At 40.5% G+C, this 13880-nt stretch overlaps 1 long non-coding RNA gene across 1 annotated transcript; it reads right to left on the bottom strand.

Annotated features, from left to right (window-relative positions):
- Nucleotides 1–11538: 11538 nt before the first annotated feature.
- LOC113013355 (uncharacterized) lies at nt 11539–13598 on the bottom strand. The gene is made up of 3 exons (XR_013904127.1): nt 13520–13598; nt 13046–13141; nt 11539–12283 (listed from the first exon to the last, which is right to left on the bottom strand). It is a non-coding gene; the product is annotated as an uncharacterized LOC113013355 (long non-coding RNA).
- Between the last annotated feature and the right edge of the window lie 282 nt (nt 13599–13880).

Below are 13880 nucleotides of genomic sequence, written 5' to 3'. Positions count from 1 at the left end.
CTCCATAACATTTTTATTCATTAGACTAGGGCAATCAGTTGGATTTTTCAGCAGAGCTTTGTGTGCACTATGTGCCAGCCACAGAATACATTAGACTTGGTACTAGCACACCGGCCTCCCCACTGTTTCCAGAGTGACCCTGATCTCTGACAATTATTCTCTTCTGACGCTTAGTGCATTGCAAATGCATACAACCACTGAGTGGAACACAACGTGCAGCATCATGTTGGGAAACATAAGCTAGGACAATTATCTCTGTGTGGTTTCCATTGCAAACATGCCAATTACCAGAACAACCACCTGCACACAAATGAATCCCTCCAGGACTGGAGCACTCCTGCACATCTCATATAGAAAAGTGCACATGCCGGTAGACTCAGGCTTAAATTTACAATACATCTTACTTTTATCTCCCATCATCAGCTGGTTTCCTGGAAGTTTAGATCTGACCCTCATGCAGCATATTAACGCAGCAACTGGACCCCCTCAGTGCTGCATAGGTTTTCTGAGCACACCAGCATCCCACCTGGGAGCAGCTGTGTAGGGGGGAGGTACGGAAGAAATATTGATTGTGATAAGCCTGGTAAATGACCTCTGGAGTATTTTTAGACTGGAGCCATATGACTGGGGAGGAAGCGGATCATTTCCATGAATGAGGAATGAGTTGGTCGTTTCTCTCACACGGACAGCCTCTAAAGTATGAGTATGCAAATCCCTCGCCTAAAGCTCTGTTAATTATTCAACCCCCCACTACTCCACGCACCCCCTCATCTTTGCTCCTTATCCCCTGTGCCCTCTACAAGAAAGCGCCATTGAGTGATTGAATTGTTTGCTGATGGAACAATCACACCATCTTTAACCTAAAAGCCACTCGCCATAAATCAAAGAAAATATTTCTGCTTCCTGAATGATTAATGCAATTTAATATCCTTATGAAAATGCTTGTTTCTGGTGCACCACGGGCTCACATAGAAGTGACATGTTAAAACAAGGACAGAGTAGAGGATGGATTATTGAAAGGTACAGTAAGTCATTTTACTCCCACAACTTTAAGTTATTTAATAGAAAAAAAAATACTTTTCCACTCATTGGTATGATTGGCGTGTAATTACATCTCCCAATAAACTATTAGATACTTATATATAATTAATTGACTAAAAATTACATAGGAGAGGGCGGCAGTTTGTATGTTGCCCCACTACTTTGAATACAGTGGCTAAGATGGGCATTGCAATTCAATCTACTTGCATTTTATCTATGTGGCTAGAGAATGGCCACATGTGTAATACACCTTATAACTTACTTTTAATTTAAAAATCACAAATAGCTCTATATGCTGGCTTTGGGAGGTCAAAAGCACTCCAGCGTAAAAAGAAATGCTGCAAAAGCACGCAAAACACAAATTAAGTTGAATAAAACACAAAGGAAATAGGTTTTTTTTGTGGGCTTTTGTCTGTAAAAAAATGTATGAAAAAAAATAACGGGACTGTTTCTGGGAACAATAACGTAACAGAACAGCTGCAGAAGTGAAAAGCTAACAGTTAACAGCTAATAGCAGACATGCAGTCATTGCATTACATGAATTTTATGACCCTTCCATTTTTTTCGTGATTTTTTTCTGCAGGGTTTTCTATTTGCTTGTGTTTTCTGAAGTTACAGTCTGTTTGACCACTCAGGGCCACAATACTTTTAAAAGCTATATTATACAGTTTAACAGTTGTACATGTATATTTTAATCATCACTTTCTCATTATGTCTTTTCCTCCTTCATCACTCCCCTCTCTTCTCTCCTTTCTTTCTCATCTCTTCCTCCTCACCTTGAGGACCATCACAGATCTCTAACACTACACAAAATGCATAAACATGCTTATTTATTTCTGATATTGTTACAATTAGGGATAGCTCAGTAGGTAGAGTGGTGGCCCCATGATCGGAGGGTCGGGGGTTCGACTCCACTGAACAGCTACCCTGAGGTATTCCTGAGCAAGGTACTGATCCTTGGGGTGGACTAAGTTTTGGTGCAGCGTGTTTTGGGGTTTAAAAGCCACGGAGAAAATTAGAGATTGTCATGGTCCTGGGTCGGTGACCCAGCGCTTTAAGTTTATTATTATCATTTTCTAGCTTATTCTGATTTTGAATTAGTTCTTTGGGTTTGGTCGTCGTGTTTATTATCCCTACCTGTGTCTTCCCTCTGTGCTCCGTTCAGTTCCCCGCGTTTGTGTTGCAAAATAGTCTGTGTGTTTCCTGTTTTACTTTGTAGGTCTGTGTCTCGTTATGTCCATGATTCCCAGCTGTGTGCCCACTTGTTCCTCGTTTCCTCATGTGCCTGCCAGTGTATTTCAGTCCCTGTCAGTTAGTTCTTGTTGTCACGTCGTTAATGTCGGTTCTCCTCTCATGCGGTGTTTTCTCTTGTGAGTTATACTCTTGGATTTCCCAGTTTAGTTTGTTATTGTTTTGTATTCCTTCCAAGAGTGTTTGAGTTCACGTTTTTCCTCTGTGTCCTGCATTTTGGGTCCAATTCCTGCCTGCCACACTGCACATCATGACAGAGATAATGTGTCTCAGCCGTTCCAATACTTCTTTTCTTTTTTTTTTGGCCTGTCCCGTTTGGCTCTTTTGCCATCAGAATTGTTGTCTAAAGGCAAAGAAAGATGCCCAACGGATTTACTTTACCAAATTGACCATCCCAGCCTTGCCGTAATGGTCCATTTGATTCACCTTTTATTGTTTATTTTATTTTCACTTACTGAATACGGGACAGACTTGACTGGGGGAAAGAAGGGGAGAAAGAAAGAGGGAAAGAGAAACAGCTGAGAAGAGGGACGGGGAGAAGGGCAAAAGACAAAAACCAACAGAACGGGCAGAGAAAAAAAAATGCATATATCAATCACCTGGATCACCTGCTGAGAAAGAAAAAAGAAAACAAGCAGAAGAGAACAAGAGTAATAGAATAAACAACATCACAATGATATATGGGAATATGACAGTAAATACTAAATGTTAAACATTATTGTGCAGCACATAAGATCAACAGAACACAGTGTGCTTTGAGGTAGGAGCCAAAAAGGGTGTAGTTTGTGGGTGTGATCACCCGTGTGTACACCTGTGAGCATGGACGCGCTTGTTTTTTTTTTTTTTTTTTTTTTAAAGGTTCCTTCATGTAATAATCTGCTAGAGGGTGTGGGGGGGCCACAGCCCCGTCCTCCAGGGCATGAAGCAGGTATGGCGGAGATCAAAACTCCAGACATCCAGAGGCCCCCAGAACACAAGAGACCAAGGAAGACCAACAGAGGGGCAGCTGCGCCACTGTCCCAGAAAGAGCTGAGGAGAGTCCCAGATGAGGGCTCACTCAGCAGCCGCGGAGCAGAAGCCAGGGGGAGTTGCAGTGAAGCGCCCGTGAGCTCCGCCGGCAGCCAGCCGTGCCTGAGTGACCGAGCCCCAGGCCGAGAGGCCGGGGGCACCCCACCTCCGAAGTGGCCCGAGTGAGCCCCAGGCTCCAGGCCCTGATAAGCGGCCGCCAAGGAGTGAGCCGGTGTGTACCTGGACGCCCATCCCCGGACACAAAGAACCACCAACGCACCGATGTCTGAGGGAGTCCGCCACTGGCAGGGGAAGTGGTGGTAGGGGGAGATAGGCCTCCAAACCTTGGAGGGCCTGAGATGTCCCCAGAGGTGGCGCCTGACACCCAACCTGACATATAGACACAGACATACAGGCACACACAGATACAAACATCCATTCCCACCCTCATGCTCTCATATGCACTTACTCCACACTCAACCAACGTGGAGACAGACATAAAGAGACGCTGTACACACGATCACACTCCCCAAGCGTACTCTACAAACCGGGTCTAGGTACCCTTGCCCCTGGAGGGGGGAACTGCACCCAGACCCAGGTGGTGTTACCCTTTTCCCTGCGGTGGGGGGAGGCAGACCGCCCCGACTCCGCAGCAGCAGGAAGGCCCCACACTCCAGACCGCAGTCGGACGGCCAACTCCTCCTCCTAGCCCCCCCGCTCCAGGTCGCAGAGAATGGGGGTGAGAGAAGACTCCAAACCTCCCTCCACCCGCTCATTGTAGTGTTGATGCATGTGTGTTCTAAGGTGCATTTAAAACCCAGGAGGGCATGGAGCTACCTGCCAGAGAGCAGCAGGTAAGCGCATGGTCCCTCCTGCTAGCCCTCAATGTCTACGTGTATTTAAAATTGAGAGGTGGGCAACGATGCCAGGGGTGGGGTGTACACCCTGATGGTACTTTGGACTCCGTGTATCGTGCCCACCCCCAAGATCCTACATGTATGTGTAATGAGAGTGTGAGTAATGTGAATGTCTAAGTTGTGGGTTCCAATACTCCTGACACATGCAGGTCTCCTGGGTCCCCTGGAGCACAACAAATGTCCACCTGGGATACCCTTTTACTCAATCATCCAGATGAATAAAATCAACTTTTTGGGATTTCTTTACCTCGATGATTGAGCATGCATCAAGACATATATCAGCTAAAGTTAGGCTTGAGTGTCTTAACAGTGTCCTCACACCATATGAGAGTTTACTCGGGTTTATTTGGGTCTGACTCTGAACTTGTAAGATAGTTTCACTAATCCTGGCTAACAGCAGCTAACGGTGGCAAAAGAAGCATCCCTTACTGACAAAAAATGTCAGGATATTCTCAACAACTCATCTCAGTATCACTGTCATCGGATAGAAGTGAACTTCACTGACACATCAACTTTTATTGGACTCCTTTCACAAGGTTTAATGGCCTCCTCCAGTGTAAATAGACATCCAGTATATTGACAGTTGAGGTAAACAGCAAACTGGCACCACACTAACCACAAATAAAGAATAGCCAGAGTTGTTTGTCCTACTGGATAAACTGTAACTAGGATTGTGCACTTGACTTGGGTGGGCTGAGGAAACATGATTCTGCAATCTACTATCATCTAGCGATGAGATTTTACACACTGCACCTTTAAAAACAAATCATGGCTTCATGTATTTGTCAGTCGGGTCACATTCGATATGGTTCCATTACTGCAGTGTAATTTGCTTGATGAATTGGTTCGGTGATTTGGACTCCTCTGTTGTTTAACTGACATTTGAAGATAATCACCTTTTTAACTGGGTAAAATGGATTTCCAGTGGGGGCTTTACATGAAAAACATGCTTGTTAAGGTATCAGTCTTTGTACATGAGAGAAAAGGTCTGAAAGCACCTCCACAAAGACAGTATTCTGATGGAGATAATTATTAATAAAACTTCAAAAGTAATACCTTTTCATGACAAAATCATATAGTAGAGCTCTTTTCCCTCATTTAACTTCATTTGATTTCAGTTTCCCTGACATGTGACAGCATCATTCACACATTCACACAGCTCTGCATCTTCACAGCTCAGAATAGGTCTGCGTGTCCCCCCTCAGGGCTCATGCACCCCTCCAATCAAGACATAAGACAAGTGTATAAGCATTTAATTTTAGGATCCATTGTGCTACAACTTGAGGATTAATCTTTAAACTTTCATCTTCCAGGTCTCAGAATGAGTTTTCCATGAGTGTAACAAGGAGTTTGGACATATGTGATGCAATGTTAGGGTTGATGTTTGAAATGGGAAAAACATATCTCTGTACTACAGTGCTGCTTTTTTAATTTAATTTGTACAAACCCAATTGTGAAAAAGGTAGGACCTTGTGTCAATATAAATAAAATAGAATTAAATTATTTTCAAATTATAAGCCAGTTTTTTTATTCAGATTAGAATACAAAAAAATATCAAATCTTAGGACTGAGAAAATTTACTAATTTTAGAAAAATATTAGCTTATTTTGACTTTGATCACAGAAATATATCCCCAAAAGTTGTGTTTTGGGCAACAAAAGTCTGAAAGAGTAAGTGGTACTAAAAGGAAACAATTGATGAAATATCATTATGGAGAAATCTGTATGCAAAGGTCAAAGCCGAAATGACTGTCAGGCCCTCGGGCAGCACTGAATTAGAAACAGACATGATTCTGTCATGGAAATCACTACATTGGCTCATGAACACAAAAGCCATCCACAAAAGCAGGTTAAAGCTCTATCATCCGAAGAAAAAGCTATGTGTGAACATGATCTAAAAACACTGCTATCTTCTCTGGGCCAAAGTTCATTTCAAAAGGAGCGAGGGAAAGTTGAAAACCATCAGAAAAACTGAAATTTGAAATTCTTTTTGAAAAACACAGCAGACTAAAGATGAGAGGGTTCTTTCGGCTTGTTATCAGTGCAAAGTTCAGAAGCATACATCTCTCCTGGTATACAGATGCAGTGTTTGTGTAACTGTAGCTGGGAATGCTAAAAGATTTATACAGGTTTTAGAGCAACATATGTTTCCATTCAGGTTACATGTTTATCAGGGAAGGGCTTGCATTGCATGTCTCAGCAAGACAATGCTGCACTCCACTGCTTCTGTTATAACAGCATGGCTTTATTCTAGATGAGTCTGGGTGCTGAAGTGACCTGCCTGCAGTTAAGACCCGTCACCAGTTGGAAACATTTGGTACATCTCACGAAATGAAAAGAACCAGGACTGTTGAACAGCTAGAATTCTATATCAGTCAGGAATGAGACAACATTCCTCTCCCAATGGTTCAAGAACTGTCTTATCTTTTTCCTGATTCCCTGAGTCTGTAAAGACTGTTGGCTCAAAAAGAGAGAGTGTTATACTGAGGTAAACATTCCTCTGTCCCAACTCTGTTGAGACTTGTTGCTGGCATCAAATTTGATTTGCATTTACACAGCATCCATTTTTCCCTACATTACTTTTATAAACGTCAGTGCCTCCCAAACCAATATTACAGGATAGTTATCATGTTGAGGACTGATTCTGAATATGTAGTCATGCATATGCAGAGGACTCTGTGCAGTGCTGTGACAAACTCAATACAACCCATGATTGTATCGTACAAACCACTTTTAGCAGTGGTAACTTGAAGTAAATGTTTTTTCGGTATCAGTCTCTCACATCATTGTGGAGGAAGCTTCAGTTCATTGACGTTTTGGGGCATTTCTTTATGTACATAATACTTTTGTAAGGTCTCACCGCAGCATCCCAATTGGACTGAGGTTTGACTTAGCAATTACAACACCTTGATTCTTTTCTCTTTCAGCCATTCTGTTGTAGATTTGCTGTGTTCTTGGAAGCATTGTCCTTTTGTTCAATTACATCTCCAGAGGATCAGCCAAGCTTTACAGTAGCTGCCAGACAGATGGCCTCACATTTGACTCTAGTAATGTTTGGTGTGAAGAGGACTTCATGTCCACTCAGGTGCCCAGGCCCTGTGGCTGCAAAACAAGCCCAAATCATCACACCTGACATCAGGTGTTTATGCTGATATATATCTATGTCTATTCAAAGAACACGAGTTTAGTTCAGATGTAACTTTACAAAGCTAAGCCATGCTGCCATGTTCTTTTGATGGAGAAGAAGATTTTGCCCCAGTATACCTTCCATACAAGCCGTTGTTGTTTTAAAGTTATTAATTTGCACAGCTTTAATTAAAAATAATAATTAAAAAGATATTTTACACAAACCAAAATCGGTTTCTTAACTTGAATCAAGGTTATGAAAGCATGCTCATTGTGCAGATCTGACAGACCATTTCTGAGTGTCAGCAAAGCACAAGTCAAGCCGGTATACCTGTGATTATGCCCTCTTTACCTCATGTATGTTGGTGGTTTAATAGATGTATTTACATCTTAACTGGCTTCTGTTTGTTGTGAGTTTGTCAGTTCCTTACTTCTTGCAATTTGCGTTCACGCAATCACTGCCAGAAGTGATTAGTCATGAATAATGCATTTCATTTTTTAAATTCAACACTCAGGGTTTGATTTGCACAGTTATATTTTTTCCTCATCTCCCTCCATTTATCCCTGATAGTCCGCCTCCACCCACAAACACCAGTAATTCCACATTTGTGTTAAATAATTCAAATGGCACGATAATCAAATGGAATGGATCCCATAGTCTGTGTATTTACTTTGTTTTAACTACTGTCCCGTTTTGCCTGTGAATGATATCTGGGAGGCAACCTCCTCGCAGCTTTTTTTTTCCTTTTGTAGCAGGCGGTAGGATGTGAGGCTGGCAGGCCAACAAGAGCGGAGAGCTGTGGAACAAACCAATTGCTCCTAGCAGTCCCTGGCACAGCGATGCGGGAAATACTTTTTTTTTGGGTCTCTTATCAATCCACATATGCCGAGGACGCAAATGGGGGAGTGTGTTGGTTGAGGGGCTGTGAAGGAGGGGGACTCTGATGGGATTTTCCCCTCCATGACACTGCTGCGTTCAGTGCTTGCGTCAATGAAGCCAGCTTAACATGCTTAATTATATTATGTAAGCTGCAAGATCAAGGAACATACAGAAAGCCAAGTGCAATGCAGTGTGTGTCTGTGTGTGTGTACTTGTACTTGTCTCAGGGACACATCTTCAGAAATCTTTCCTTCTGCATTCAAAATGAAATCAACCTCGATATATTCTGATGACGTCCGGGATTAAAAGAGCATCTTTTGTCTAAATTCTGCATTTCTGAATGCTACATTTCAATTGAACCCCACAAAAACAGAGTGTTCCTTATATCTTTGTCACATAAAGTGACGCTAAATGAGTGCCTGCTTTTGCAGGACCTGATTTTTGCAGTTTTGGATGGTTCCATTTTGCATACTTTATTAATAAAACATGTACTGGAGCTGTTAGGTGGCACAGTTCACATTCTTATCAGCATAATGCAATGCCCAGAATTCCTCAAGTATGCTGTAGCCTCCATAGGGAGAAAAAAGATTTGATATTATAGATGTTTGTTTCGTCAGAGTGCCCACTGGAGGTAAGGCCTCAGTGATGGAAGATTTGAAGGTTTGCCATGTCTCTACAAATTTCCCATAAAGCCGGTTTAAACTTCAATATGCACAAGGAGTGTTTCTTTAATTTATAAAAAGGGATTGCATATCATAACAGGGAAAAATGGTTTGCCTTGAATGCTCTCTTGCAATGCATGTGAAACCCACTGACTGACAACATACAAAAATGCACACAAATCTGCACATTTATTGCACTCTTTAGCAATAGTTACATTTTTGCTCTTAGTTTTGAAGCAGAATGAAGCATAGTTTTAATAGTCAGAATAACAGTAGTGAGACTAGACCATGGTTTCCTTTATATTTACTCTGCTAAAGAGTCAGTTTCCACTGCCATATGGCTTACAGAATTATGAAACTCAATACTGAATCAATGAGCCATGCAAAGGCACAAATTATCCAGGAAGTCATTTCTGTATTGACTATAGTGTCATTAAAGAGACTGTGTCAACACTGCACTCATTGTCTGAAAAATGAAAGCTGAAACCTTGTGCATTGCATTTGATTGCTTACTGGTCAATATTTCTGCCTTTGTTCAATATTCTACATTATATTCCAAGGCATCATGTAACCCTTTGGGTGTCACAGCCCAGGCCTGTCTAAGAGAAAATCATCAAATGCCTCCAAAACCTTTCATTGTCTTTTTCTCCTGTTTGTGAGAGCACATGATACACTTTAGCAAAGGAAACCTGCAAAACTGTGAATTTTTGATGTGAGATGTTAAAAATAACAGCCAAGAATAGTCGATAAGGGAGATACATTCCCCGGGACTATGGGTCTTACAAGTTGACTGCACAGTAATTACATCTCCGGAGGATCCAGGAGAGGAAAGTTTTCAAAAATGTGGGGGAGCTGGCGAGGCAAAAGAACTTCATGCTCTGCAGGCTTCACCGTACTCTCCTCCCTCTTGAAACAAAATCGGAATGCTAATGTCTCATCAGAAAACAGGTAAGGAATTCTAGTCAGTTTGTGCCAGATCAGTCATCCCTTCTCACTTATGTTCCTTGTGTTCTTCCTTTCTAAACACAAAATAAAATGTTTTGCTCATTTGGTATATGTCAGTTTAAAAAGAGATGAATCCGTGCTTCACATTAGACAAATAAAAACGAGACACTAGAATACATTTTCTAACAAACAGTGGTAAGTTTCTTAAGTCTGCAAAAGTTTACATTTACAGTTTCTTATGTCTGTCACTGGTGGCTTGGATTTAACACAGCGGACCTGTGTTTTGTTGGAGCAGCCCAGGGAAAAACAATATAAATATGTGACTGAAAATTCTTATTTAAAGACTGAAATTATGTTGGTAAATAAAAAGTGTGACAAAATTAACATGATTAACAGTTCTAAATCTTTAATTTTATTTAATCAAATACAGTTGACCTTATCAAGTATTTATCACTTCTCTAACTCATCTCATTTATGCAGTTACACAGCATGTTCTTCTCTATCTTTGGAGGAAAACCATTGCTACTTTTAATACAGACTAAATTCTAAGTCCCAGTGGTTTTTGTTGTTGATTCTCTGTGTAAAGTATTTGTGGTTATTCCACACTGGACCCTGGTGTAACATAAAGTACTGCTGCTTGTGTTATTTATTTTACAATGTTTGTATTATTTCATAGAAGACTCATAAATGTTTAACACATATGGAATGGACCAATCCAAAAATCAGAGCCACTTTATGCAGTGTATAGCCAAGTGGCATAAAAAGAAAAATGTTGCTTTTTTAAAATTTTTTCACACATTTCATGTACATTTTTGTTTGGATGATAGAGTGCAAACAAAAAATCTTTTTCTCTCTCTGCTCTTCACTTCTCAGTCTTACGCTGTGTGCATTTCTGTGTTGTTGTTGTTTTTTTTTTTTTTTTACCTGTGTTTATGAACTCCTTCAGGCTACTTAAAGCTAGATTCCTGGAACCCCTCCATCATCACTGCTAAGACCAGCTCTCCCAACCAGCTACCTGCACAAGTCATAACAGTAACAATACAATTCCCATTCAGTTCAGTTGAATGTTACAGGGAGTGCAGAATTATTAGGCAAGTTGTATTTTTGAGGAATAATTTTATTATTGAACAACAACCATGTTCTCAATGAACCCAAAAAACTCATTAATATCAAAGCTGAATGTTTTTGGAAGTAGTTTTTAGTTTGTTTTTAGTTTTAGCTATTTTAGGGGGATATCTGTGTGTGCAGGTGACTATTACTGTGCATAATTATTAGGCAACTTAACAAAAACAAATATATACCCATTTCAATTATTTATTTTTACCAGTGAAACCAATATAACATCTCCACATTCACAAATATACACTGTAAACCCGAACAAGTTGACTGAACTTAAAACTTTTGTGGAAACGGATTACCTCAAAAGATTTAAGTACAAAAACTCATATCTTCTAAGTATGGGGTACTCAAAATTTGTATTTATTGTTAACCTAAAAATTTTAAATTATATTTTATATTTTATTAATTGAGCTTTACTCAAAGACTGTATACTTTAATTTCAATATTTTTGTGTTTCGTGTAGTTTATTATTTTGATGCAACGCAATGCAATTATATTACAACCTAAACTCAAATTATCTGATTATTAATTAAAAGATATTTATGTTGTGAGTGTAGACTACTAAAAAAAAAAAAAGTACGGAAATTCAGTTACTTTACATTTTGTTTATTTAACATTTTTTCATGAAAATTTAAAAACATCACAAATGTTTTTATAAAACAACTAACATGGACATCGGCACCATAAAGTGAGCATTATAAATTCTGTGTAGAACATTTATCTTTTTATAAACTCACAAAGGACGACATCAGTCCTAATTGCATCTTTCTCAAAATACACAAAAATGCAAAACAAAAAGTCAAATACTAATCACTTTTTTTTAAATAGAAATGAAAAACAATTTTTTAAAATGGGTACAAAGACGATCAGCTTCCAAATAACCAGATAAGGCAGTCAAGTATAGGAAAATTAGGTAAACTGATGGAGTTAAATCCACCCAAAGCCTGTAGTAAACTTAAAGTGCTTAAAGTGCTTCAAACAAAGTGCTCAGTAACAGAGTGCGTGTCCTAACAAACATTGCCTTATATTCCTTAAGAGCATGTAGGCAGGGGTTTCAGGGGTTTGCCGTCATCAAGCCCCATGAAGATATTTTGGACTAAGGCAAATGTGTGAACCAGCTTCCTGGGGTAGTCTAAATGCAGAGCATAGATCAAGCCAAACAATAAAGCAAATGCATTTGCAAATCTGGGAATATCACGCATCACCTAGTCGCCTTTCACCAAAACAGCCATGCTTGAGGAAGTAAAATGGACTGGACTGGGAAGCGCCGTCGGTAACCACTGTGAGAAGGGCAACTGGAGTGTCAATGAGGGTCGACTCATCCAATGCGTCCGCCTGGAATAGACACAGTATCAATGGTAAATGGCCTGTATTTGTATAGCGCTTTACACATTCAGTCATCCAGACATTCACACCCATTCACACACTGGTGATGGCAGCTACATTGTAGCCACAGCCACCCTGGGGCGCACTGACAGAGGCGAGGCTGCCAGACACTGGCGCCACCGGGCCCTCTGACCACCACCAGTAGGCAACGGGTGAAGTGTCTTGCCCAAGGACACAACGACCGAGACTGTCGGAGCCAGGGCTCGAACCGGCAACCTTCTGATTACAAGGCGAACTCCCAACTCTTGAGCCACGATCGCCCCAATTAAATAAGTAAGGTTGGTTTGAGAGAATGGGACAAGCATGACCTGTAATCTAGCAAAACATTCAGCAGTGTAGTGGGTTACTTTGTAACGAGTTAGGGTACTCTACTTTTTTTGAAAAATGTACATTAACGTGTTAGCTTCTTGCATTACATAATTTGTATTTTTATTATTTTTCTAAAAAAAAAAGTAATTTTTTATTTCATGACTTTATCTCAAAAAGAAACTAAATCTTGACTTCAGCCTGGTTTTTGGGCCACCTGCAGCATAGCAATAGTGCTGTGATACGCCTGTGCCCTGCTCCTGACCTGTGTGTGTGTGGGTTTTCTACAGAGAGGGTATTTTGTTTGTACAATTTGGTAGCTGCTAGGGTATTAAATTGTATTTAAAAAAATCCATAGCATTTTATCTTACTGGCAGAATTTAAGTAATGCAAAAATACACTTACATTACATGTCTAAAAGAATTCTGGGTCCTCCTCCCGCAGGTATACAGGAAGGGCACGAAGTACTGCAGTGCGTTTCACGTTGATATCAGGCGCCTCCTAAAAAGGGAAAAGAAAAGTTCATTTAACGCAAAGTTTTCAGGTGTCATTCTTTGGGGAGAATACATGTTTATGAAACTGCATGACATCAGACTCTACTAAATTTTGGAGACTTTTCTTTTAAGATACAACCTTTCTGTCTCTTGTGACAGAGAGTATGTTTCTTAATCATTTGACAAAAACCCTACACAGTATTTTAAAATAGTGTTCTCCAGATCAGAGCTGTGATCTATATAGAACATGGGGTTCAAAGCAAGGAAAAATTGTGTGTTTATCAGTGAAACTTTTAATTTGTGTTAATTTTATCATTATCAATATATGAAATCTTCACCTTAAGGGACTTAATGAATGGTTTCTTCAATAGATCTTTCAACTCACCTGTGTTTACTGTCTCCACCTGAAATTAATTGCAGTCTGAATTTTTTCTTCTTCTGTCTTTTTGTCTTTGGCCTTCAGCCTTGGCCTTCAGACCTGGACCAGTACGCCTCATCTGTACTGGATTACATCTCCAAAACCACAGACAGTGTCACCACCCAGAAACGGATCACCATGTACCCCAACCAGAAGCCTTGGATGAACCGGGATGTTCGTCTCCTCCTGAAGGCCCGCAACACTGCCTTTAGGTCAGGAGATGCACACGCCTACAGTACAGCCAGGGCTAATCTAAAGAAGGGCATCAAAAAAGCCAAACACCATTACAAAAAGAAGGTAGAAGAACACTTCTCCAACTCCAACCCCC

The sequence above is a fragment of the Astatotilapia calliptera genome, chromosome 20 (genome assembly GCF_964374335.1).
Source record: "Astatotilapia calliptera chromosome 20, fAstCal68.1, whole genome shotgun sequence".
NCBI lineage: Eukaryota > Metazoa > Chordata > Actinopteri > Cichliformes > Cichlidae > Astatotilapia > Astatotilapia calliptera.
Note: the sequence above shows the minus strand (reverse complement) of the source record. Positions and strands in the feature narration are given on the sequence as shown.